Source organism: Struthio camelus, chromosome 2, assembly GCF_040807025.1.
Source record: "Struthio camelus isolate bStrCam1 chromosome 2, bStrCam1.hap1, whole genome shotgun sequence".
In the NCBI taxonomy this organism is placed as follows: domain Eukaryota; kingdom Metazoa; phylum Chordata; class Aves; order Struthioniformes; family Struthionidae; genus Struthio; species Struthio camelus.
In genome coordinates, this window is record NC_090943.1 from 70,460,616 (window position 1) to 70,487,748 (window position 27,133).

At 40.6% G+C, this 27,133-nt stretch overlaps 1 protein-coding gene across 20 annotated transcripts in view; it reads left to right on the plus strand.

Moving 5' to 3' along the window:
* Window positions 1-1,473: 1,473 nt before the first annotated feature.
* The window catches only part of LOC104145267 (poly(rC)-binding protein 3), a 514,282-nt gene continuing 488,622 nt past the window's right edge, over window positions 1,474-27,133 (plus strand). For 9 of the 20 annotated variants that reach the window (XM_068936251.1, XM_068936219.1, XM_068936226.1 and 6 more), the window contains exons 1-2: window positions 1,474-1,779; window positions 26,790-26,864. The gene's annotated coding sequence lies outside the window, so the exon portion shown is untranslated. The remainder of the gene's footprint in view (window positions 1,780-26,789; window positions 26,865-27,133) is intronic. The other 11 variants (XM_068936245.1, XM_068936247.1, XM_068936243.1 and 8 more) reach the window with 3 other exon arrangements.

Below are 27,133 nucleotides of genomic sequence, written 5' to 3' on the forward strand. Positions count from 1 at the left end.
TTGGACTGGATGATCTCCAGAGGTCCCTTCCAACCTCAACCATTCTGTGATTCTGTGCTTGTGGAGCGCCCAGCCACTGTCCTCCCTGCTGTTACCGGGCCTAATACTTAGAAGCAACCTAGACATACCCTCTTCCCCAAAGGTCATATTCCAGATGGTTTCATCAACTGCCAGGTATCAACAAATGATATTAGTTTGAGTAAGTGTCTTTGAGATTTCCTTTCTTAGCATTAATTCACTTATTGGAGCATCTCTTTCTAGTATTTAACATATGCACCTCTGCTTATCTCAGTGTAACAGTGTTGCTGAAGCACAGTTTGTACATCAGTTGCAACTGGTGGATCCAACAACTCGGCCTGCAGTTGCTCTCATCATTTATGGGACAATGCCAATTTAAAATCTTAGGTCATAAAGAGACATATTTACTTACAATTGTTAATAGCAATGTAGATAGATAGAAATAAAGTACTTTCTGCGCTTACATTCTCCAATTCTTTTTTCTAGTTCTGTCAGTTTAGACAATGAAAATGTAAAAAAGGCTTCCAAAGGTTTTATTTGTTTAAAAACAACCTCAGCTGGATTTGTATTTAGTTGTAGAGGTATTTCTGGTGGTGCTAAGTCTGATAAAAGCTGGCTTCTATAACATCTAAATGTTTGCTGGATTTTGTCAGCCATTTAAGATAAGCGTGACCCTCAGAGACTCCTCATCAACAAAATGTTGCAAGTAGCTTCCATTTGGATCAAGAATGAACATCATCTGCTGGCATTGCTCTCTGTGAGCCACACTTCTGTATTAAAGATAAGGCTGGATGCAGTTTACTACTTTTAATGAAAATAAGAACAGTCCTCAATCTCCTGGCCTGCGGCTGATGCTTTTGTCAATGCTGTCGGGCAAAGTTTATGTGCCACTGACATGCAGCATACAGCTAACAAAACACCGACGGCCTTACAAAACGCCCAAGTTTTGCTCCCCAGACCTGGGCTCCTTTACCCCAGCGATGCAGCGCACCCACTGCCCCTAGCAGGGAGCGCCCGGCTCCCGCACAGAGCTGCCTCGCGGGGACGCCCGGCTCCCGCCGATCCCCGCCTGGCACTTGCCACTTTCACATCCGAGGATGCCCTCTCCCGCCGCGCACTCGGGGAGCCGCCGCGGAGCCCTCCGGCCCGGCGCGGCCCCCGCTCTCCGGCGCGCAGCGGCGGGCGGCGGCGGCGGGGGGCGCCCGCGGGCGGCGGCGGGAGCGCGGGCGCGGGGGTGGCCGAGGAGCGGCGGCGGCGGCGGCGGCGGCGTGAACGCGGCTGCAGAGCCCCAGCGAGCCGCGGCAGCGGGAGCGCCGCGCCCGCCGGAGCCGGAGCCGGAGCCGGAGCCGGGATAGGAGCAGCGCGGCCGCCCGCAGCCGGAGAGGCTCGCGGCCGCGGCAGCCCCGCGGGGAGGCAGCGAGGGGCCCTCGCCCAAAGCGCGACCCCCCTCCCGCCGCCGCCGCCTCTGCCCGCCCCCAGCGAAGAGAAACAAAACAAAACCCCGGCACCGCCGCGCTCTCCCTCCTTCTCCTCTTGGCATTTGGTGGTGGCTTTTTTTTTTTTTCTTGGGGACTCTCCCTTCTCCTGCCAGACTGACTTGCACCTTCTCGATAATTTCTCTTCCCCTCGTTTTTTTATACTCTTCTCCCTGCTTCCGAACCCTGTGTCTGTGTGTTTTAATACTATCACAACCTCTGCTAAAAATAGATCTTTTTATATACCCTTCCTCCTCTTTGACCCCATCCAACACCCCTTGTTAAGGTGAGTTGTGTCTTTTCATCACTTTTTTCCTTGTGTGTTGTTTCTTTTATTTTTCTTTTCTTTTCCCCCTTCAGGGCAGGTTTTAGGGAGGAGGGGATGTGGAGGAGAGGATTTCATGGGAAGTCAGGCGTGTTTGCAAAGCCTTTATTTTCCCTTCTGCAGCCTCAGCATCATTCCGGACTGCTCCCTTTTATCCCAAGGATGTAGCTGTATCCCAAGGATGTAGCTGGCTGATGAAAGTGGGGAACTACTGTTCCTTAGCACTGCATGCTTGGGAGCCTCAGCAACTGCAGGAAAAAAACACCCCTTCTTTTCTTCTCTCCCCCCCACCCATTCCCTCCTCCTTTCTGTTTGTTTGGGGGTTTTTTGTTTGTTTTGTGCCCTTTTTTAATGCGTGGTTTCTGTTTTTAAGCAATTCGCAGGGGACTTGAAAAGAATTGCATGTGATACAAGGCGGGGGGGGGGGAGTGAGTGTGCGCCTGTCTCAGTGTGCATGTGTCTGTGTGTGTATGTGTGAAGTGCATTTGTATTTTGTGTTTATGGGATGATGAGTGATAAAGCTTCCAAAGAGCCACTGTACACAGAGCGAGGAGCACAGCAGAGCCTGCTGATGGAGAAACTGGGCAGGGATGCAGGAAAGCTACAAAGCTCTTGACTTCAGAGTTCAGTCCCTGTGCTCCAGGACACCTTTCCTTAGATCATTGCTGGCACCTTTGTGGTGGTGGTGATGGCTCCCATTCCTCGCCTGGCTTCTCAGCAGAGGAGTGCCGAGAGGGAAAACTTTAGGGCTACCTTGAATTGATAGCGCTTCTCTTCTTCCAGCAGCCCAAGGACTGCATTATTGAATAGGGGATGAATAGGGAAAATAGCACTGTGATCCAGAGTAAATGGATCGTTTGGTGTCACATAATAGCTTCCAGTAACAAAACAGATAGGAAGCGTTATTACTTTGGTCAGCCAGCAGAAGCATTGCAGCCAGGTTTACTTGCCAATTCCAAACTTGTTTTAGACTGTTTTTCTTTCTTCAGCTGTTTGGCTAACTGTTCCTATTGACAACAGAAATGTGTTTCTACAGTCAAAGATCTGCTGGGGAATGATTTATTATTCAGAGGCAATCAAATAACCTACCTGTTTCATGGATTTTTCCCCAGTCCTTTAGTGTGCTTTCAACAATGTATTTTACCTATGTGTGTAAACTGGAGTAATATAGATTTTAGCTGCATTTTAACAAGAAGTTAAGGCTTAACTTGCAGGGTGCCATTTGCAAAGTGTCACTTAATATAAAGCAAAGTAACAGCCCCTAGCTCTTTTTTATGGATTTTTCACATATCCAGCGTTCATTAAAAAAAAAAAGTGATTTTGATAAAGAACTTGAAAGGAAAACTGGCTGCACAATGATACGCAGTTTCAAATATTCAGAGCTCAAAAATAGTATACTTGTCTGTCCTATGAAACTTGAATTTGTATAGGAAATCTAATGGATCCAAAGTACATGAATGAGCACTTTATATAGATAGTTTTCTAACAGGTTGGATCATCTTTGCGTCTAGAAGTTTACAAATGAACGAAACGGGTTGCTATTGCTGGTGCCTGGAGGCCTTCATACTGTATGAATACAGGAACATTTATGTTGCCTGTCTAGTTAACGCAATTCAAAAATACCCTATCTTTCCACATGCTGCGTAGATGACGTTCAACAGAAATGAGCAGTCACAGAAGTAGTCTTATGCTACCAAGAATCATTTCATCATTTCTTTTTCTTGTTAGCCTAAATTAAAATATTTTACACAAGTTTGCCTTGGGATTTTTTTCTGCTGTGGCTGTCTGGTGTTGTGAAAGCAGGAAGTATGCTTTGAATGAGTCGTGCCCTTCTTAACGTTGATAGCAGTGAGGGAAGAAATGCTTGATGTGCTTTGTACATTATCACTGAAGGTATTCAGGACTGAGAAGAGGAGGTGACAACCAGCATAGTTTAAATAAATAAATAAGGCTGATACACGTTAGCTTGTCAGCTGCTGTTCTGCTGAACCCTTGCTACTGGCTAAGCACTACTTCTTGGTAAAGCAAGGTGATGTGATGTGATGAAATTTTTCTGATTTGATAGACTTTGCTGTTAAAATCACATGCAGCACAGGACACCTCTTGTTCTGCTGATTAAAAAACATACCTCCTGGCTTTAATCCAGAGAAGGCTGAAATACCCACAACTCACACTGAAGTCCCTAGGAGTTACTTGTGCTCGGCACCTGTCAGGATTTGTTACTTAAATATATCAGTATTTAGGTTATTTCCAAAGGATACAATTACCAACAGATCTGTCTGTAATGGATCCCTTTGTTTAGATTGTACAGGGGGCGTATGCTTTTAAGTAAATGTTTTGTTCTACCACAGGAACACTAGAATGTGTCAGTAGACATGCAACTTCAGTACTGTTACCTCATGGACTTTTTAAAGAGAATTTGGGTGGTATTTTTCAGTCATTTGGGAAACAGCAGTGTGTTCACTTAACAAATCTATATCCTAAGTTGCTTGTTGTAGTTGATTAGCTGTTGACATTGGTGAAGGGAAAAAAACACGTAGTGTATTTGTGCCAAAAAAAGACAAATTAAAGCTTTTCTTTATCGTAACAACCGAAAGACAAGAGTGGTTTGGGCTGGATATGAAAACGATAAAGCAAAGTTAACGTGGAGTTTGGTGGTTGTTCCCTTTGACATGAACAACAGCATGCCAACACTCAGGTTGTTCTATAAGGTAGTAACATATGATGAAACTTTTTATGTTTTGAGGTTTGGATAAAACCTCTATGTATTCACCTTGAAAGCTTTTCCTGCTCTTGAAACAAGTCCTATAAAGCTGTGAACCGCTTAAGCAAAGTAAGGGAAATGGAGTTCAAAAGTCACTCTGGCTTTGTGGAGCTTGCTGTTATAAAAGTAAGGTGGGATTTCTCTCTATTGTCAGCCAACTGAAATGATTTTCTTGTATTCTTGTACTTCATTATTCTGCAACATCAGTCTAAAATGCTTAGTCCAAGGAATTTTTATTTTGTAGATGGGATATTTCCATAACTGAAAAGCATTTATATTTTGTCTTGTCCTAAACTACAGCTGTCCATTAGTTTCAGCAGCCTTTTCTTGTGGGGGAAAACTGCTACTTTATTTAATTTATTGAGGAAGCTATATTGATTTCCAATTCTCTCAAGCTTTTAACGAGGGAAACAAAAACTCCTAGGATTTCTTGGGGTTGGGGGCCAGCAGTATTATCTACATCCATGTAGACTGCAATCACAATATATGTTAAAAAGCCGTAGCGTAATCTTTCTGAAAACAAATTAATCAAATTTTCCTCTGTAAATCCCACCTTCTTCACCAGTTTTGAACGGCAGCACGTGTGTGTTTCAATCTGAGTATACATCTGAAATTTTGAAATGTTTAGGTGAATCAGGTTACTTTGTGCAAAGCTGAGTTTTTCTTTGTATTTTGTCTGCTAGATACACAGTTCCATAAAAAAACAGATTTTTCTGTTGTACTTGCTTACACATAGAAGAAAATTAGTATTTTACTCCTGGGAAGCACGTGTAACTCTGAAGTATTAAGCTCTGAACAGAACTAGAAGCACTTACATTCCCAGTCCTATTGGTGAATGTGGATGAATGACAGTAGTAGCAAGTGTCAGGCATGTCAGTGAAAGGAACGGATTGGCTCTTAGGGCAAGCACAGAGTACTTAACTGTCTGGTGCTGGAGTGGCTGTGTGCCTCAGGGCTAAAGTGGCTTTCTCACCCTTAACAGTAGCGAAATTCCTCTATCTTGCAGTTTGCATTCACAGTGATCTGCTTGGTTTTGCTTGGTATTACAGTAGATATGGAAGACTTAATTACAGTTTAGTAGTGGTAACACAGCGCTCTGATGACAAGTGTTTATAGAAAGTCAAATGGAAAATAATTGTGGAGGGGTGTCTCCAGCTATAGAGCTTTGTAGAATGTCTTAATTTCCTCAAGTATTCCTTAAACTTGTATACCGCTATTGTATCCTACTTGCCTGTGTAGGCTGGAAGTTGCTTTGTGTGCAGAAAGTGTTTGTAGGGAAGTGAGAAAGGATATTAGCGTTAATCTTTCTGAATAACAAAATTTAACAGCTCCTCCTGCTCCCCAGACCCCAACAAAATGCAAGAATAACTATGGCATTGTAGATAAAACGTTCAGAATTTGCTTGACATGAACATGGGATTTCATACTTCATGACAGGAGACACATTTTTAAACATAATTCAAAGGGAATGCTCTTTTCAATATGAAACTCTGTAGTAGTAAGTCTCTATCGCCTGTCTTGTCCTGTGTGATCTGCTTATAGCAGCCCATCTTCTACTTTAACTCCATACTTGTAACCAGGTAACTATTCCAACAATGCAGTGATATCAGTAATAAAATCTAAACTTTGTTTATAGGACAGAAATGTATAATGTTCTACTGATTTCTATTAACAGACAATGCTTTTAACAGGGTGTATGAATCCAGTCATTTTGACTATGGATCTATTTACCTTGCAACATCCGTGATCTTCTCACCTGTACACCAGATGTATTTAAACACTGTGGACAGTTAATAGACTATAAGGCTATTTTACCTTCTGCAAATGAAAGATAAAATTCTTAATTTGTTCTTTCATTTGTTTTGGGGGTGGATGTGGCTCAGGACTACACCTTATTGAATTAATTTTTGTCTTTTAGTTAGCTTAAAAATAGTTAAAGAAGGATTTATTAATGATTTTAGATGGTGTTTTTTGTATGCTTCTCAAAATGTTTGATTTCTTAATGAAGTTTTAGAATAGGCTATTGAGGTACGATGACAGCTCAGCCCTCTTAATGACTGGTTGTTAGCATACTTTCATTAATATAAATGACATACATAGTGACAAGGTCTTTTTCAAGCTCACTGGCACTTTGCATACAACAGTATCTTTTATATGGAGTCATTTGGAGCTCCCGTATTTTTCTGATCTGGACTGAAAGTATACCAATTTTAAGCAAATTAAAGTAGTTGGATTATTTCAGCTCTGGTATTAAATAGCCATTAAATAGCCATGAATATAGGATTTTCTTATCAGTCATACCATTGCCAGGAGTTGTTTTAATCAGGGTCAGTTCAGTAAGTTCAATATAAAGTATTTCTACAAGCCAGCCACAACAGTTTAGGGCAACACCTTCAGTTCATGATGGCTGTTTCAGTAATCCATATAGAGATACACCAGTACTCAGTGACAATGTGGTGAATGGGAGGGAGTATTAACTAGGAAATAAATAGGGCCCTGAAGTGGGCTTAGAAAATCTCTCAGGCTGGGGGGGTGGGGGAGGGCAGTCCGTGGGGCTAGAGAGGAAGTCAGCACAGAGCCATGATGTATTTCTAAGCTTACTTGAACTTAAGGGCTATTACTATTATTACTATACATGACAAGATCTCAGCTGTCTACTAGCAATGCAGAATCCTAATGAAAATTTATATAATCCAGGCAGGGGCTATAACAGGAGCAGAAGGGAAGAACTTTACAACTCTAATACTTGTGTTTAGATAAGAACGTGAGTGGCCCATTCTCTTGCTGTAATAACACTGGACAAGTGTGCTCCATTTTATATGTGTACCTTTTGAAAAAGTGTGTTTCTTTTGAAAAGGTCTGTACATTTTAGGTTATAGCAATGAGCTGGGAGAGATTTAAACTAGAAAAATAAGGAAATTCAGAGTAAAGGCTTATCTTGCACTTACCCATTAAAGAGGCATAGTCTAGGTATAAGCTCGGGAGTTCTTGTCACAGCTCTGACAAACATCTCCTTAAGTTGTACTGAATGTAGGGTTTGTGTGACGCTTTTCCTACCTGTGAAATGGAAAAGTATAATTAATTAAGGCTAAATTCAGTAATTCCTGGTCATGTGAAATAATTCCTCTGATTTAAGTGGGATTGCTTGCCTAAGTGAGAGACTCAGAAACAGGCTTGTAAAACAGCGACAACATGGAAAGTGTGAAGCATCATTGTTGTTATTATCTCAGAGAAGCTTATCTTGTATGAGATGGCTCATGTTCCAGGCAGTCTGCATCACTAGACTAAAATTCCTTGGCACTATCACTTGATTTTTGCAGCACCTCGCTGCTCAATTCTGTGGCAGTATGAAATAAACTGAAAGCCCTTTGTAAAATCTGAAGTCTAAATAAGGAAGATGTTCAATATAGGAGCATTTAAAATATATTAATTGCATATGATAGTGCAAACTTAAGGTTTTTTCCATATATTTCTGGATGTCCACCTTTGTGCAAGAAATTATTTTGTCTTTATTTGGAAGTTTACCTGATATAAAAATAATTTGCAAAATCTTGAAACAGATAAATACTTCATAAGGAGTACTTTACATGTCAGAGATGTTACAGACATCAACTAATCCATCACAGTAACCCCACTCTGGGTTTTGTAATACACAGACAAAATACTAAGCAGCAGTAACAGTAAAATGTGAGATCAGGACAGGAGGATTTGTCTTCACTCCCTTTTCTTTTTTTTTAAAGTTAGCTTTCAAGGGCAATGTCGGGTAGAGGCTAGGAAAAAAATGTAGATTTGACTGGTCTTATGCCACTGGGTTAGTTTTAAGATTTCTTACTCCTTTTGAGTGGAGACCACTACTTGTATTGTCCTTTTGAGGAGGAGTGATTGGCAGAATTCCCCTGCCTGGCAATGTGAGAGAACCTGAGAAGGGGAGAATTTTGCGATTCTTTCAAGTCTGAAGGTGAAATCTGCAGTGCCATATGGATACTATCAGATCATCCACTCCTCTGAGATCTTCCCAGGGCATATTGCAAAGGCAAGCTCAGGCTAGAGCTTCAAGGCCAAAATCTTAAAAGCAACTTCTGAATTTGCACCCTCATGCAGATTTTGGTTGCATATGGCACCTGTGTGTGCAGCCTAGAAATGCAGGCTATGGGAGGCAGAATCATGGGTAGTAAAGCAGCTGGAATGGAGGAAAGGGTTTGGCAAAAGGGGAACAAAGTACATATACAACTACAAATGCTAAAAGGTAAATGTGGGGGCGTATTTAAGAGAGAGGCTGGAAGAGAGAAAGGCTTTGCACAGGGATGGAATTAATAAGATGTTTTGAAATGTGAGAAGTAGAAAATAAAAGACAAATATCGGAGATGGAGGCTGGACTGAAAGAGAGGCAGCTTAACTAATGGTGGAAGGCAAAAAAGAAGGAAGGTGACAGGTAGCTGTAGACTATAAATTTGAAGCGTGGTTTAAGTTGATCTAAATTCCTGCTGCTGCTGGAGTCCTGCACCTTGCTTCTGCTGAATTATGTGCTGTACCTGGTAGCATGATTTTTTTTTTTTTCATCCAGATCAGATCCTTGATCCCACTAACTAGCTGCTCATGTTAGCACTACAGCTGGCTCAAGGTGAGGGGAGTTGGGGGGAGGGGGAGATGAGAAAGGGCAGCATAAAATTGACTTAAGCTGATCATGAAACTCTGCTCTTGATGCGACCCTGTATTAGAAATGATTTAGAAGAGAGGCTGATTTGGAAGACAGAGTGGTATCACACAGAAAGGAAAAAGTCATCTGGGATAGTATTTGTAGTGACCAGTTTAGACAACTACATACAAAGGAAAAATATTTCTCAAAATATTTAGGAGGCAAAAGCAAGCATGTGAAAGTTACGAAAAGCCAGTATTGTTGTTGCTTGTGTATTGAATTCAGCATCCGTAAGGATGCATGATGATACAGTCTTTAATCACACGATAAAGTCTTTTCTTCAGGACTGCTTCCACAGAAGAAGGGTTGCAGAGGGTCTAGGAATACAACATCCCTCGCAGGCAGCTGCATGTTTCCTTTATGACCTCTGTCGAGCACAGTAGTGCCTCCTACTTTTGGCTTACTTCACCTTATTGGATCATGAATAACAAAGTCCTGCGCTCAGCAATCCCACTAGCAGCTCAGTGCTTCCCTCTCACAACCTTCATCTGCATCTCCTTCACAGGCCCTGACTTGTACTGTTTTTTTTTTAATCCAATATTTATGACTCCCAAACAAAACATCTTTCTGCCTCTTTGGCTGGTAACTGCAGCTGCAATGTGCTATACATGGCACAGCATGTGTTAAGTTTACGTTTAAACAGTAACGTATGCGTCAAGCTTTTATTGGTACAAGAAATAGAATAATGAAGAGAAATTTAAGCATAAAATGCCTTGAGAGGGAAGGAGGGAAAGATTAGAGTATTTTTTGTAATAAATGAAATATAAAGCTCTTAGTGAGATCTTATTGGCTATATTGTCTTTTTTTTTTTTAATAGTAAGTATGGAAATTAGGTTACATACACACATATACACACATGCACACACACAATGAATCCCACTCTTTGGAGGAAAGGGTTGAAAAAGAATAGTTTTCCCAGCACTGGAAGAAGAAAGATGCTGGAGATGATGTCATACTTGTCTAGACTAGAATGAAGGATGTATTTTAAAAAACATTTTATTTAAAAATATTAGCTAACATTTTAAAATTCTAGCAAATCCCATGTGCTACTTGATGAACTTAGATTTTACTTAGATCATCTTCTATAGGTTCTGTTATCTTTTCATATGATGCTTTTTTAAAATGCTTCTTTTTTTTCCCCCTTACCTTAAGTATAAGAGAATTGCATACTGTTAAGAAGATTTGACCGATTCACCTGGGTTATCCAGTGCAGTCCCTTGCTCTTGCAGCCAAGATATCATATAATTTCTCTCACATACTGATCAAACTCCTTACAACTATTTAGGGACTTTTTAGTTCCCATACTACCATTTGGAGGCTGTTAAAGAATCTGGATTTCATTTCTCCTTAAATATGGTCATGGCCTGTTTATATTACTTTGTTCTTGATTTAGTCTTGAACTTTAGTTTCAATGGTCTTTTCTGCATAGTGTTTACTACTCCAAAGTATAGAACAATCCTGCTCACTGCCTTCCTGTGGTAGGCTAAAAAAGCAGAGTCCTTGCATGACACAGAGCTCAGCAATGTTGAGGACTCCGAAATGATTCTGATGGATAGGCTGTGCTGTGAAGTTACATGCAATGGGGTTATGATCATGCTCCTAGTTCATGGTATGTCTCTAATCTTAAACTGTTCTTCAGTATTGACCTTCAAAGAGTGATGTGCAAAGCGCCTTACCCTCCTTTGTTTGTGGGAATAGGTTTTGTCTTCAGGTACATAGCATTTTACAGGGTTTTTGCAGACTCATTCTCATTTGGCTTAGTTCTATTTTCTTACTATAAATAGTCCTACTAAGACAGAAGCAACCTTGTTTATGATTTGAACAAATTCTGTTTCTCTGTTGGATTAAAATTTTAATTGGTGAGTGTTGATACTTTAACATTTAAACAGGTCCAAGATTCCGAGCATTAATTTTACAATTAAGAGGTAACCATCAAGCTCCAAGCAAAATTATCTTTCTATCAGACTATCCAATAGTTGTAATCAAGAATGCATTGGCTCTCCTGTGGACTTACAATTTTGCTTCATTTGAGAAGCCTGGAAATTGGTATATTATATTAAGATTTTGGTTCTGGGCTCACCTTCCAATTTTGAAATTACAAGAAAAAGGAACATGTTTTAATTTATTCCTTGAAGTGTAGCGTAAGTGTAGAAGACAACAAATACAAATGACTGGCCTTTTTACATTTCAAGAACTTAACTGAAATAGCTTTACTTTGAAAAGTGAAGGGCAATAGTTCATCATATTCTCAGCTTGCTTTTTTTTGTCCTTTCAAGAACCAAAGAGTCAAATCACGATACTGAACCTTTCAAATTGACTGAAACTTTAAAACGATTGCCTCGTGCATGAAATATTTTAATCAACATTCCACTGTTGAAGGGTGAATGCACTGTAATTAGATTAATTCAACTACCAGTGTCTTTATCAAGATCAGGTACATACAAACTATTTTATGCATTACTGTGTTATACATTTAGATGAGTATTTAACTAAAGTATTTGTTGCATTTGTCATTATAAGGAAAAAAGAATATATTGCTTGTCATTAATCTTCTCTGGCTTCGATGCCTCTATGGATAAAAACATTTCTATCATTTATTAGTCAATAAGTGGTATTTAAAACTCTGTAAAATCCCATAGTGAGCAAAGCAGCTTAACTCTACCTCACATTAGCTATCCAACACCAGACACTCAGTTCTGCTTTCTCCTGGGCCTGCCAACATATTAAAACTACATTTGCCTCACTGTGCTATGGCTTTATGCATGTTATTTGCAAGGTGTTAGTCAATTAATAATGAGCTATCTTTACTCTGGGTGTAGACATCTCCTTCATGGAAAGCTTGCATTTCACAGCATTACGGTTTATGTATACCTACATGTATACCTTATGTTTACCTGTACTGGTAAATAACTTCACTCACTGGATTTGTCCCATTTAACACAGTGGGGCTGCACAGTTTCTCATATGAGTATTTGTAGAAGTAAGCTCTGAGTCATATTTGTCCTGCAGACCTGGGCATGGAAGGGATGCGTAGGGGAATAAATTGCCAGCATGGGCACGCACAAAGGTTGGGGCTGGGAAGAACGTATCCTGGAGTCCTTTGCAGTAACTCTGTTCAGAACATGAGAGTGTTTTTACTGGCAAGAAAGAAAGCTGCAGTGCACACAGAGTAGAGTTGTTGATTATGTTTCTGTTATTGAAAAAAAAAAAAAATCTAAATTTTTGAATTAAAAATTTAACTATTGAACTGGCCAAAAAAGGTATAATAATACTTCATGACCACATATGCCCTATTTTCCTAGGATGCTTTTTGATTTTCAAAATTTTTTTTCAACGTGCTCCATCTGTGGCAAGAATCAGTGCCCATGAACAAACCACCTGGGAAGGGTGTTATAAAAAATAACCTGCGAGAGCCTGGGAGAGCACAGGGACAGTTTGGAGTTTGTCCCGAGGCCCTGTCTATCATCAAAGGAGTTTTCAAGCTGTGGTCAGCATCTCTCAGGATTCATGAACTACTTCTGCAAGGCCCACAAAACTAATCAAGAAAGCCAGCCTTCTTAAGGTTAAATTAAGCTTAAATTAACTACAAAAGAATTCTCACCTCCTTTAGAAAATGTTAGGCGCTCCATAAATCAGGAGGGAAAACAGGAAGGAAGGAAGGAGGGAAGGAAGGAAATGTGCTGGGAACATGTCTGGAGGAATAGAGATGAAATTAAGAAAAGCAAAATTAGAGATTTCCACTGTTTTGGGGGTGGGGCAGAGAAGAGGGGGAAAGGTAGCCCAAATTTACTCAATTCTAAATCGAGGAACCAAGTCATGGTAAAATTGTATAAGTAGTGGGAGATATCAGCTGTGGCCTGTAATGACTTGCCAAGCTCCTAGATGGTAAAGACTGATGAAAATAGTTGAGTATTGAAAAAGAGCTGGCACTTTCAGATGATTCGAAACCTAATTACTGCAATGCTATTACCAGTAGTACTTATACCATAGCCTATTCAACAGAGATAATTCTGTTGAAGGGAGTTTTGAATTTACTCAACAGAAGTTACCTGTATCTCAGAACGTGATAAACTAAGCTTGTCAGATGAGGGGAAGCCCTACTTGGTGTACTTTTTTAATAGTAATTGTAGTTACAGATTGCTTATGTGCATGGGAAGATGTACAGGAGGAAGGAACACTGCAAGTTGGTCTGAGTAGCTGAAGCCACAGAAGATAACAAGCAGTAGCTCTACAGGAAGATTAAGATATCAAAGCTCAGCATGAGAAGCAACTGACATGGTGAACTTTCTTTCTCACAGCAGGACACTGAGGGAGAAATTTTAAGAGGGCTGCTGGAACTCCCTTCTCTATTATCTTCTCCTGGATTATGGACTTTGAATGTAGGAGAGAGCAATCTGAACTTTGTCCACTAGATAGCCACAGCTAGGGCGATCGATCAATGCTGAGAATTTGGCCCAAATTTAATGTTTCTTGCCACAAACTAGAATTTATATATATATATATATATATATGTATGTATATGCATGTATATACACACACACATATAATGATCCTGTCAACATAGATAAATGTTTTTATCATCACCTCAATACCATATGATCCATATAGTTGAGTAGCTCTGCAATATTAAATCACTTTAAATAGAAACTACCAAAAATGTTTACTTAAAGATGTCATGAATTCTCATTCCTTTATAAGGCTACAGTGACTTCAGCTATTTTTAAAACAGGAATCTCCTCAGTTGCATAATCACTGGCTCCACACCGAGCCTAACATACCTTCAGAATCATACAGAATTTACATCTTCATAGTTTTTCTAACAAGTGCTTTGGAAACGTGACAGACTTATCTTCAAATTTCTTGACTTCAGTTTGCTCACAGAAACATTGTTTAGACCCGCCTACCTGTTTCTGGGGTTAACTTTCCATTACTGAGCCTGCTCAGCATTTTGATCCATTGTATCAGATATAACTTGTACAGTGGCTTGGAAATTTTCTTAGCAGCACCATCATGGTGGAGGTGCCTGCTTAGCAGCGGCACTTCTTCCTGATGGAAGCTGCTGAAGGCCAAGCTAGGAATCCCAAGCACTGACAGTCCGCTGGCTTGATAGCATAAGTTCTTCCACATAGTGTGAAGGCAGCAGGGTTTCCACAGCTGACAGCTTTCTTCCTAATGACCATTAAGGAAGCAATGGGATCAGCTGGCTGAAAACTTAGGCCTCTTGAAAAAATCCCACTCTTAACATGTTTTAATCCCTAACTTCTGTCAAAAATCAAGAGGATTATATGCTAAGGACCTCTCTAAAAATCCTGCTCACCTTCTGTGTTTGCGGGTATTAGATGTGGATAGTTTAAATCAGTGTACAGAACTGCTATTCTTTTTTAGATTGATTTTCTAAAAGTCTTATGTGATTATATTTTGTGTCAATCTGCTTCTTCCCCTTCCTCCTCTGTTGTCTCCAGTAACTTTTCCATCCAATTGCCAGTATGAGCCACACTTGTCATAGGGCTCAAAAGACAACTTAGTCCCTAGAAGTTTTATCTAAATAGGTGCCTGGATAGATGAGAAGGACTCCTAGCTACTCCCCAAGGGACAGAATGCCGATTGCCCTTGGTGGGCAGCAGACGGGCCTTTGAAGTACTCCAGCCACAGAAAAATCTTCAGTCAGTGGCTGGACTTTTTTAGCCAATTGACACTTGATATCAACACAAATTTGCAGGAAGCTAGGCTTCTTCAGTGTCCTTTCTGTAGTACCTCTGTGCATAACCTTGCCATGTGGTAACCCTCCACATCTTTCATGGCTATGTGTGGTATTTAGGGATACTTGGCACTTTGTTTACCCCTCTCTTCTGCTGTAAAATTTGCTAGTATTGTGTTAATTTTCACTGTTGTTACAGCTTCTGCTGTGTTTTGGACAGCCCTGTATTTCACTAAATAGTTTATTTAAAATCCTTCCTTTATGAGGGTTTTATTGTGAGATTTAAAATGGGGTAGGTCTGAATGAAGACAACATTCTTTGTAGCTCTGTTTTGAGAGTGTCTTCTGACACATGAAACTTTCATTATACTTTAATTATTGATAGGAAGCATTTTCTTACCAGCATAGCACTTATACACAGTGAAATCACTTTTCAGGAGAAATTACTGCAAGCAATTTTTGGATGAGTTTCAGTTTTGCAAATGGCTTGGTTTTTTTCCCCTTTGTTTTTCTTAGTACCCCATAAATTAAAGCACAAATGATAAGCAAGATCGTTATGCTGTCATGAATCACTCAAGTTCTAATGGCCTAATGCACTAAGCCTTAATTAGTAATATTGTATTTTTAAAAAGACAATATTGTGAATGAAATCTGAACATGCACTGTTTTATATTTGGTCTTCCCAGAAGATTTTAAATGGATTCCTCTTCTTGGTATGTTTTTAAATAATTGATATGGCCACTTCAAGCCCTTCACAGACAAACGAATTATTGGCTGGTAGTGACAAAATTTGGTTTGAGCACAATAATTTCACAGAGACATGGCACTGCATACATCTGCTGCTCTAATTAGAAAGTTTGCCTAGGGTGCTTGTATCAGAAAGAGTGGGAAAAAATAGTGCTGCACAATCTGTTGTAACAGAGTGATTCTTGCAAAATGTGATTTATACAAGATTTCCATTTAACCCTTCCATTTCTGCTGAAACACTCAGGTGCCATTTCAGTGAGTTTTATACAGACAGTACTGCATTGGTCTTAACTGGCTGGGCCGCCTACTCAGAAATGCCACCGTTGTATCCTACATATAGGGCCTGCAAGTGTGTTGGTCTTGTGGTGCAAAAGAGCATTGCTGCTCTGTTCTAAAGACTGCTAACAGGTCCTTAAGCCACTCCAGCAACACAGAATAAGCAAGCAATTGTGTTCCCTGGTGCTGCATCCCTTTATTCTAGCCAGGCCTTCAATTTATGCTCTTTTACAGCAGCAGTAAATCGGGAGTAATAGCATAAAAGTAGTTTTGGTAGTCCAGTTTCCATACGTTCTGTTGTGGAAACCTGTTAAGCTGAGGCCAAAAGCAATTGCAGTAGGACTAAAGTTAAGAGCATTACATCTAAAATGGGAGCGCACAGCCTTTGAAAAATACACTTTTTTCTACTGCAGTTGTAAGTCATCCACTTTAACAGAAATCTGCTGCGGTTAAAATAAATAGCTGTGGTTATGAGTAGAATTAATCAGAAATGTCCCAGTAAGAGTGGGTTTGGCTTGCTTGCTGATTTTAAATTGCCAGTTCACCGAGTTATTTCCTAAGAAAGGATCAGTTTCAACAAATACCTGTTTTTAAACATGCAACAACAGTTTGTTGTCATGGAATTCTAGTTCATTATAGCTTTCTGGAGAAATGGTGTAGGCTTGGTGGGGAGAAGAGAATAGAGAGCTAGGTCTTGTTGTCCTTCAGCCTGATTTATGTTAATAAATAATTCTAGAACAAGGCACTTTAAAGCCCCTGAAAATAAAACAGAGAGGAATTTGCTTTAAAGAAAAGGAATAGAATTATCCTTAAAATGTTTATGCCTCAGAGAAAGTTAAGTGGGTCAGTACTCAGCCACATGAAATTCCCTGTTACCACCCAATCAGAACGTTTCAGAGAGTACCTAAATGTCTTGAAGGCAAATACAGGTGCTATGGGAGATACAACTGTGTGTGTCAAATTTTCTGCTCATCCTGTGGTATTACACTATAGCAAAGGTGCAAAGCAGCTCTCCAGATACACCAATGAAATGTGTATAAAAGCAAAATCAGATACAGAAATTGGAGAAATGAAGTAAACTGATGTGAAGGAGTACTTCTGAATATCTGCTGTATCTTTCCATTTTCCTTACCGTTATCTTTACAAAGAGTCAGAAAGGATGAACCAGTATGATCCTGAGGGACTCCTTGTGTTTATAGAGCTTCCTGCCTGATGTACAATTGGATGTGAATTTCCTTCTTTTGTAGCTTTAGGCCTTAGTTGATACAAGTTCTTACGTAGTATGTTGTTAACTCGATGGTCAGGGAGGCTATTCAAGTACATACCTTCTCTGAAGGACACAAATGGTGATACTGGAATGGCAGCTAGAACATGCATACATTAATAAACTTGTGGATAAATAGCACAACATCTTTCTATTATTTGGATGAAATGTCAGAAATTTTCTAAATAATGAAAAAATGTGGTTTTGTGCCAGGATGTTTGGGGAAGTAGAAGAGGAGGGAAGAGAATAAAATGATAACTGTTGTCATGTATTTGTTCCCCCAGCAGCAAACACCAAAAAATCAAAGAGATCTGATAATAAAGATGAGAGACTTTAGATTACCTGGTGTTGAAGTTAATTTTCCCCATAAGGCATAGTTAAAGTGTTCTAATCATGGGTATTGAGGATTTTTTAAGTTTAATTTCCACTAAACAGAAATTTATGGTTCCAGAAAGGATCTCATAAGGGAATACTACATAAAATTCCCTTCTTACTTATCCTTCCAAATGATTCTGCTTCTCAGAAATTTCTGTGGGTCATTAGCTTTTATGCAGTATGGTATGTTCATTTGTGGACTGATTTTTGACATATACGTTATTCACGTTGTTACTGGCGTTCAAGTTTCACCAATGATTTCACTGTCCAAAAGAACATTAGAAAGAAAGAGGAACGTTACTTTGAATGTACTAGCACTCTACAGCCTTATTTGTATTGGTTATACACCAAGACTTTTTTCTAAACCACTCTTGATACACAAGGGAAATTGAATTAATTATAGAATGACATTCCATCTTCAATGACGTGTATTTGTTATACTTTGCAATTCCATTCTGATTTGTCCTGCCTGCCTAGTCAACACAGAAGAACATATGTACAGGCAGTTTCCCTTCTATCCTTCTCAAGTTCCCAGACAACGGCACAAGACCAAATGCACAACAGGAGTCAGTTCTCCTTACGTTCAAGGGGAATTTGTCCAGGAAAGCTGATTGGTTTCTTCCCCTACTTCAAAAATGATCACTCTTCAAAAAAGAATTGACAAAAAAGAATTTTCCTGACAGCCAAAAAGTGCAAGTGTGGCTAAAACTTAAAAATGTGTTAGCTTGGAGTTATTTCCATAGCACCTCATATGGCCGGAAGCTCAGGAGCGATATGTTTTTCTATGAACTCAACTTCCTGACCAAGCAGTATTGCCTCCCATAAATCTCATCCCTTTTTTAGTGGATGACGGGAATCCAATGGCCAGCATGCCTCATGGGAGATGTAGTCAACCTAGGAGAAAGGAATGGCAGTATATACATTTCAAACCACATGCAAGAGATGCTGTTACTTCCAAGCGCAAATGTTTCAGTTTTGACTAATGTCTGAAATGCTTTTCTGGCAGACTTTTCCGCAGGAGGCAAATATTTCTGGGGGAGTGAGGTGAAAAGGGCAGGTGGGCATGGATAGGGAGTATTATCACAAAAGTATTTTTCTGTCAAAAGAAATTTCTGATACAAAATGTTCAGTCAGCATCATTGTCTAGACCTTGTGCCACAGCACTACATAAGCAGAAGGATGAGCAGCCCAAACCCCACCTACAGATATTTTTGGCCACTTGTCAGTAGACACTGAAGGTGCCTTGGGTGCACAAAACGCATCGTGGCTGGGCTGAAGGGAAGGTGTCTGTTACTTCTTCCCTTGAGTGAAAGATCTTCTCTGTACCTGAAGCAGAGAGCTGAGTGAAGTACAGTAACTCGGAACCAGAAGGAAAAGAGATCACTAAATATCTTGAGTCTCATAGAATTATATCGCTGCAGGTAGCTGAGGTTCACAGAACTCAGATCTTTCATTAAGCTGTTATATATGTATACATACAGATGGATCTATGAAAATTAGAATGTAAGAGCTTGGAAGTGATGCAGTGTTCTTACAGGAAAAGAGCACAGATGTTGTCAAACAAACCAGTTAGTTAGAATTATTTTTTTTTTGTCACATGAACTGAAGGTTGGCTGAAGGAAAATAAGAAAGTGTTGACAGGTGACTCTGCAAGAATCCTACAGTAGCTAGTTTGTAGGCACCCCTTCTCATCCAGCAGCATTTTGGAAAAGGGCGAAAGCACGTAGGTTCCTGACAGTTTGAAGGTGCTTGGGCTTCCAGAGACTCCTTCTAATGCTTCAGGCATATTTTCTGCTGCCAAGATGGCAGGTTGTGCACACAATTTTATATGAATCAGGGACTAAATGAGGAAGAATACTACACACAGATGCTTACGGAGAATTCCTTTTCCTGAGCTCTTTCTTGTGAGCTTTACTATGAGGAAGAATATTCTAGTATTTGGTATTGGTAATTGTATTTGGTAATTGCTCAGTTATAACTGAGATTTATTCAATCTGCTATTTGCCTAGATGTTCACAGATTTCATAAAATTCAAGCTTCAGAAAAGCACATATGCATACGGGCAGTGATGCATTTTATTTATTTCTATACAAGGATATTGTATGGAAATACACTTGTGTATTCTATAGAGAAATTCAGAGGTTTCGATTTCCTTGTTCAAACCCCAAGGTAGTTAACTCTTCCGTGGTTTTGATTTTCATTGCAGAACCTCTCATAGACAGATTTACTAGGATTTTGTTATGACTCATGGTAGTCTGCTAGTGTCCTCTGTTTCTGCCTAATCTCATCTGTAAACTTTAAAGTAATATTGGTTTTCCTTTTTACTGAAATGTAAACCACTGGGATAACATATGTAGCACTGCTATGATACTGTCATTCAGCATAATTTAGTTTAGCTGGCATACTTGCTTCAGAGTCCATCCTAATAGCCTAACACACACAAGCTTTGAGGTTTCTGACTGTGTGGGTAAGTTCCCTGTTTGTTTCACCATTCAGAACATTTTAACATATTCCACCGCAAGGTCTGCTTGCTGCACAGAAATATTTTAAATGGCTCAGTTTTAGTAAGTTCAAAAGAGGATCTCTGTGACATGCATTCTTCAAAGCAGGACTATATTTCTCTGCCACAAAAATATATCCTACTTTTCCCCCTTCCTACTGTGAATTGTGACAAAGCTGTCATTTTTTTCAATAGGAATTGTTTATAAAAAGGACCTAGATTCTGCTGTTCAGCATACTAGAAACTCTTTAGTTTTCAGATTCAGTGTATAAATATTGATGTTGTACCTCACTGGCTTTGTTAGTTAACTCAAAGGTGACAGCATTTTTGTCGAGTAAATGGTTTTAAGGAAATAAAACACTATACTTTGCTAAAAGTTCTATGCTTGCTTCATAAAGTGACCATTCAATCCCAAGCTGCTAACTGCAGTCTGTTTGGGATATTCTGGCATTAGATGTGACATGCATTGTTACTTCAGAATGCCAGCCTTAAGAATGACCACAGATGGCTGTTTATGATCAAGTTATGCATAATTTGAACATAGATTCCAATTACAGTCATCAAAGCACTTGATTCTACTGTTACGTATGTATAGCTATTCTTGATGCATCTCCTATAGCATTTACTCAAACAATTCTTTTGATTTAATTGTAGACTAAACACATGTAATATGTGCTCATTAGGAAGCATTGGATTTTGTAGGGCCCACTCAATTTCAGATTTCTGTCTTCAGAATATCAATAAGCAAGAATAGAGGATAAGTTAAAAGTTGAAAGGGTCCCAGGCTTTGATCCAATGAAGGAAGCTTTCATAATAAGGCCTTAAAGCTAATTATTCATGGAAATTCTGCACTTTGAACCTCAAGCTCAAACTGTGGAATCTGACTCCTAGAACCCAAATTTGTGACTTGGTGATCAACCTTCATTCCAGTTCTTTTGAACCTGACTTTAGAACTTAAGTTAGTTGCAAAACACTTCTATAAGAAGAATGAGAACAGCCTCAGGCTTGCAAAGATTAGAGACACAGGATGCTTGACAATGTGAAAAATCACTCTCACTGGTGTATATTTCAGCACTTCTCCAAAAGCTCAGTTAAACAGGCTGCAGAGCATTGTTTAGCCTACATCAATTCCTCCTGAAATCAGTGGACCAAACACTCAGCTTCATAAATCGGGGAAACTGCTACTGTCCCAAATATATGTTTGAGTAGGACTGAAAAAAATCAAGTCAAAACTGGAGGGGGGTTGACTTTGCAGGTCTGCATATTTTAAGTATGTAGTTTTACCCAATGCTATGTGGTAGCAGGAGAAGTTTCTGATCAATTCCTTGGCTCACAAGATGGAGAACTCATTTATTTTAATTTTGAGAGTGTTTTTTTTTCCTTTTTCTTTGAAACATTGTGTAGCTCAGTCCTCCTTAAGCAGCAGTTCTTAATAACGTGTGGAAAACCATCTCTGGTTTACAGTTCTCTTCTTTCCAGGAGGCTGGGATGAGAGATAATGAGATAAAGGTTGAAGCTCACCCTGTGTATACCTCCATTTTGACTGGCATCAATTCTAATTGGTCCTAATCCTCATGAAGGATGTTGGTATATTCTAATGATGGATGATGGATATTGGTTCACGCTGCACCTGCGTGAAACTTTGGGCTGTAGCAGTAGGAACAATTCTAAAGCTACAATGGATTAGATGGCATCTTTGGACTGACAGAATGGCTGATATAGACCCTTCATAAACATTTAAATCAAGTACATTGATAAATGCAGAAATAAAGCTGATGAGTACCAGAGGCCCTATAATATAACCAGACAGCAACATTTCAGCTACTCTGAGTAGGTGTTCTCTACCTCAGACATGATGACTTGTAGTGGTAGTGTAGACTACCATTGGCAGTGTACCCGAAAAAAATCAAGAGACAGGTCATCTTCATTGCATTCAGTTTTCCTAGAAAGCTTTGGAAAGAAACTGGGAGGCAGCAAACACAGTAATTCCCATACCCCAGGAACATTTTGTGCTTTTGTCACAAATACCACAAGTTTGACAAAGCCAGAAAAGGGCAATGGAAGAGGGGGAAGTGAAAGGGAAGGAAATATTCATGTGTCTGCATTAGTCCTCCTCCTACCACTTTCAGGAGAGTCTTGCAAAGCGCTCTAAGCCAAGCAAGTTTGTCCATCCCGTCAGCACTGGAAGCCTTTCCTCAGAGTACTCCGGTCACTTCCACAGCCCTGCTTACATTGAGAATGCAGATCCAGGGTTTGTTGTGAGGAGGCTTTTCTTGCGTTAGTGAAGCGCAGGTTTTCAGACTTGCAAGGAGGGATGCAAGAGACCCTATTCAGAGTCACTACTTTTTTTTTTTGTTCCTTTCATACTTATTTTTGAACCTGTGCAGCAGGGCATCGGCTGCTCCAACCTCTTTCCTTCTTCTGCCAGCCTTTCATGCCCTCCTATTTCACATTCACCTGCAGTGTCTGTATGACTCTACTTCAGACTTTGTTTGGGCTGGCAGTCCGACGCTATTTGTCCAAGCGCATCTTCACAGATGCAGTCGTGGCAGTTTTATCTGCCTCTTAGTCCAGGGCTAGGAGTCAGTGTCCTCACTATGCTGTTTGCTCTGTCAGAATTTGGGTATTACATCTTTCCCTTTGGATTGCACCTGGATATAAAGAAGGCTGGACTTTTCACAGCTCCTTTATGGTCTAACCTAAATGCAATTTCTTTGGTGACTGAAAGGATGACACTCTATTACAGGGAGACACCAATTTGCTACCCATATCAATGAAGGCAAGGATATTGCCTTTCCATAACTGTCCTCCTAATCCTTGAAGTCTCTCCCAACCCAAATTCCTGCTAAATTCCTAGGAATGCAAGAAATCTAGGGCTGCAGTTTACACTAATTGCCAATCCAATCTGTGTTTGAATAATGTAATCTTAGTTGTATAAATATTGAAACTAGCACTCTACATTTCTGTTTGCATTATTTCCGGCAATTAATCCTTCAAGAAGCCGAGGGGTTCACACGTGAGAAGTGCTGCTAGCTTGGGTAACCTTATTGTGATGCTTTCTTATTACAAATACTTATGTGGCTATCAAGAAAAAACAGTTGCAGCTAAAGACTACATCCACTATTTAGTTATCTTTTAACTTTTTAATTGTCTTCTATTTGTGGCACAATTGCTAGCAAGGAAACTGCCTCTTCATATATTATTTGAGATACCTGTCTATATTTGAAGGTAGGGCCTGTGTAAAAATGTTTTGAATAATGACCTTTGGGGTACAGCAGCACTACACAAATCTTACTGTCAATAGAGCTTGTAGCAAGAAAAACAACCGAGAGAGCGCATTAGCAGTCCAAAGCGCATACTGTTAGTTCCACAACAAAATACTTATTGAGCTGACAAACCCTGGGCAAGGTTTGCCTTGCTGCAGTATAAGTGAGCGTAGCTTCTCATTCTCAATTTTTTGAATACTATTTACCGTTGAACGTCTAATCAAAAATATAAAGTGGACTTACTGATAAAAATTAGTTCAAATCTTAGCGCTTACGCACCCCCGATTTTCCTCTTCTCGGAGTCGTTGCTTTATGCTGTTCAGCATCCATTTTCTACTATGTACGGTGTTCAGCATCTGAAGGAATTAGGAAGAGAAAACACTTAGAAAAAGAGAGTGCTTTAATTACTTTCTAAAAACAAAACTACTACTCTAAATGTAAAAGTGTAAAAAAATCCAAAATGCAAAAAGCCCAAACAAACCAAACTGAAAACCTCCGGTGGGAATAATTTGAGACCTAGAATGCCAATGCTTAAGACTACCCTTTCATAGTCTTGCTCTTGCTCTGTGTTCGTCCCAGGTAAAAGCAGAGTTCCTAGCCCTGTTTTCACAAAGGATGTGCCATCAGGTCCAGCAGCCAATTCTCTGGGAGCCTGAAGTCCTACCATCAATATTCTTGACTAATTTTGCACCTTCTAATACAAAACAAACCACTTATTTTCATTAACATGAAGCCTGCATAAATCCTTGTAGGAATCTGTGTTGAATGTGATCCACGTGAGAAATGCAGATCTTTCTTTGTACATTTTGACTGACCTAAAAAGATGTACATGAGAACCAAATTTTAAAAAGCTATTTAGGCACCAAACTCTCACAGACTTTGCTGTGAACCTCCATACAAATACTTTTGAGAATCTCAGTCTTGCCTTTGTGACAATCCAACCTGAAGTTTAGATGCACCTAAGCTTCGAAGCAACTATTGTGCTGAAATATTATTTTGCTTACCAACATCTATCACAATAAGATTTGCTTCAGTACCAACAAGATATACAACTTATAATAGGAAGCCTCTTTGGCCAACTAAATATCATGTATTTGTCTTCTGTAAGCTTTTGGGCAGCTGCCTTAAGCACCTCTATTAGTCAATGGAGAAAGCTGGGAACTTACAGTGGGCCCTTCAGTTATTAAATGGGTTGAGTTACCCTCATTTTTAGGAGGAGGATAGCCCCCAAGTAAATGAAGTTTTGTTTTGTACTGCAGAGATGAAAGTAACATTCATATGGAAGCATAAATAATAATTGTAACACTGATCACAGTGGTTTTCAGCTATGATCTTACAGACCCCAAGGCATCTGTGGACCCGTTGGGAGTTTCTGAATGGTAATTAAGAATAGCAACCCTTCAACAGATTTGGTGTTGTTGTATTTATACAGGGATCCGTGCATTTAGCAGAAAATTATTGGGGTATATAAACAGAAAATTGCTGAAAACCACTGATGTAGGACAGAGAGCTGCAGCATCAGCTGAACAATATTGGCAGTTGAAGAAACATGCCCAAATATGATGCAGACAAGCATATTCCTTCAAATCTCGGAATGACAAGGCATTTTGTAGGCATGTCTAGAGAGCATAGTGATCTTACACCACTTCCTTCTGGAAGCTCTATTTGCTATGATTACATTTTCACAGGGCTAACTGAAGCTGCGTTTCCCCTAAAACCAAATTTTCCTAAAAGAGGTTTATGCTTCTGAATCAACGCTTCCATTCTCCTGTCTCCGAGAGACAACCGGCACGTTTTAAGCGTCATGCTACAGTCCTCCGTAGGACCGTCTTCAGCAGTTGAGCGCTCAGTAGGCCAAGAGCAAAACCTCTCCAGAAGGTCTTCATGGAGCTCCTTCGGTGCGCTCTGGAGGCAATGAACACATTGCCACTGACCTTAATGCAAACGGACATTGGGCAGAAAGCCATGTGAAGAGGCAGACGCCGCTCAACCAGAAGGCCGCAACCAGTAAAATCAACAGGAACATTTAAACAAAACGTTGCAGGAGGATGTGTTTTGAGGCCATACCGGCGAGAGGGGATTGCCGATTTACCTGTATTTACTGCCCAACAGCAGTCTGAGATATATCTCACTTTCTTTAAGCTGGATTCATTCAGATGTATTCATAATTATCCTGCCTGACGCTCTAGTAACTAGCTAAAGGAAATGTTTTACATCAGAAACTTTGTAGACAGCTCTGTAAGGAGAGCTATGCAAGCGACTGATTTTTGGAGTCACTGGATGAACCCAAGGAATGAGAAGATTCTGATTTCTCATAAAAGGATTTTTTTCCCTGAAAATGAAAACCTACACAAGAGAAAAACCCAATATTTAATTTAACCTGACTTGAAAATTTTGCTTATGTGGCATTTTGGTTTTTAATCTTTGTAATAAAAACACAGGTAGCTTTACAAGCAAAAACAACCCTGGCACAAACCCTGGAACTGTTAATTTTTAAATGTTAAATTTTTAAATTTAAAACAAACACAAGTTTCTAAATACGTTTTCCCCGCACAGGCTGTACACGCCAAGCCTACGTTAACTGAATTCAGGCCGAATTTAGCCAAAAGGCTCGGTGGGAGCAAAACCGCTTCTTGCGGAGAGCGAGGGAAAGGGGCGCTCTCGGAGGCCCCCCGTTACCTCGGCCTAGGACAAACGCCGCCACACCGCAGCTCGGACCCACCGCGCTTACCTTGCGTGCGGGTAAACACCCGCCGTGGTGTGGTGCGGCGCGGCCAGAGGGCGCCCGCCATGTCGCTAGGACGGGCGCGAGCCGCCATGTCGCCACGCCGCCATGTCGCCGCTGAGGCCAGGCGCCGGGCCTGGGAGGCGGCCTGCGCGCCCTCGCCGCCTGGGGGCGGCCGGAGAGCGAGGGCGCTGCCGGACCCCTCGACCTAGGGCTCCCCGGTGGCGTTCACCTGTGAGGAGAGAAGCCTTCTTATTTTTATCATTATTATCATTATTGCTACTGTAGTGAATGAGATTGTGGCTGGGCAACGGGGAGAGGCCGGCGGGAAGGGAAGGGAATGATAACGGCGGGACTTGCCCTGAGGGGACGACGCCACGGCCCTGGGGCTTTTTCGCTGTCGTGGCAGGAACAAATAAACAAGCGAAACCCCCCACCCGGAGGGGAGGGGAGGGGAGGGGAGGGGAGGCGAGGCGAGGCGAGGCGAGGCGAGGCGGCACCACCACACCCGTGCGGCCTGCTGTGGCCCGGCCTTTCCCCAACGCCGGGGCTTGGGGAGGGGGGGAGGTGCTCCGGCCCCATCCCGTAGGAGCCACAGGTTTCGTAGCAGCAAGGTAAGATTTCTGAAACATGCTTTGGGCTTAGTTTTATATTTTCCTAGGAACTCAGACGCCTAGCGTGGCCCTCCCCAGCGTGCCCAGTGTTTGTGGACGGAGAGCACCCCGTTTTTGAAAAGGTCTGTGTGTTTTTGTTTCTTTTTAAGGAGCGTGAAAACATTTCTGACCCGACTGCAGTCGTCTAAAGAGATGAGATGCATAGCACCTGTAAAAGGTGAAATGACACCTTGTTGATGTGGTAGCGTGAGTCAGCTGCTTTGTATGCTTTGCAAATAGCTGTTCAGTCGTAGAGAAATTAATGAAGACCTTCAAGTCCCTATCCTGCCCTATTTAAGCATGGATATGCTGTTAAAAATATGCAAAAAGTCCTGAGTGCCTTGGTTTTGAA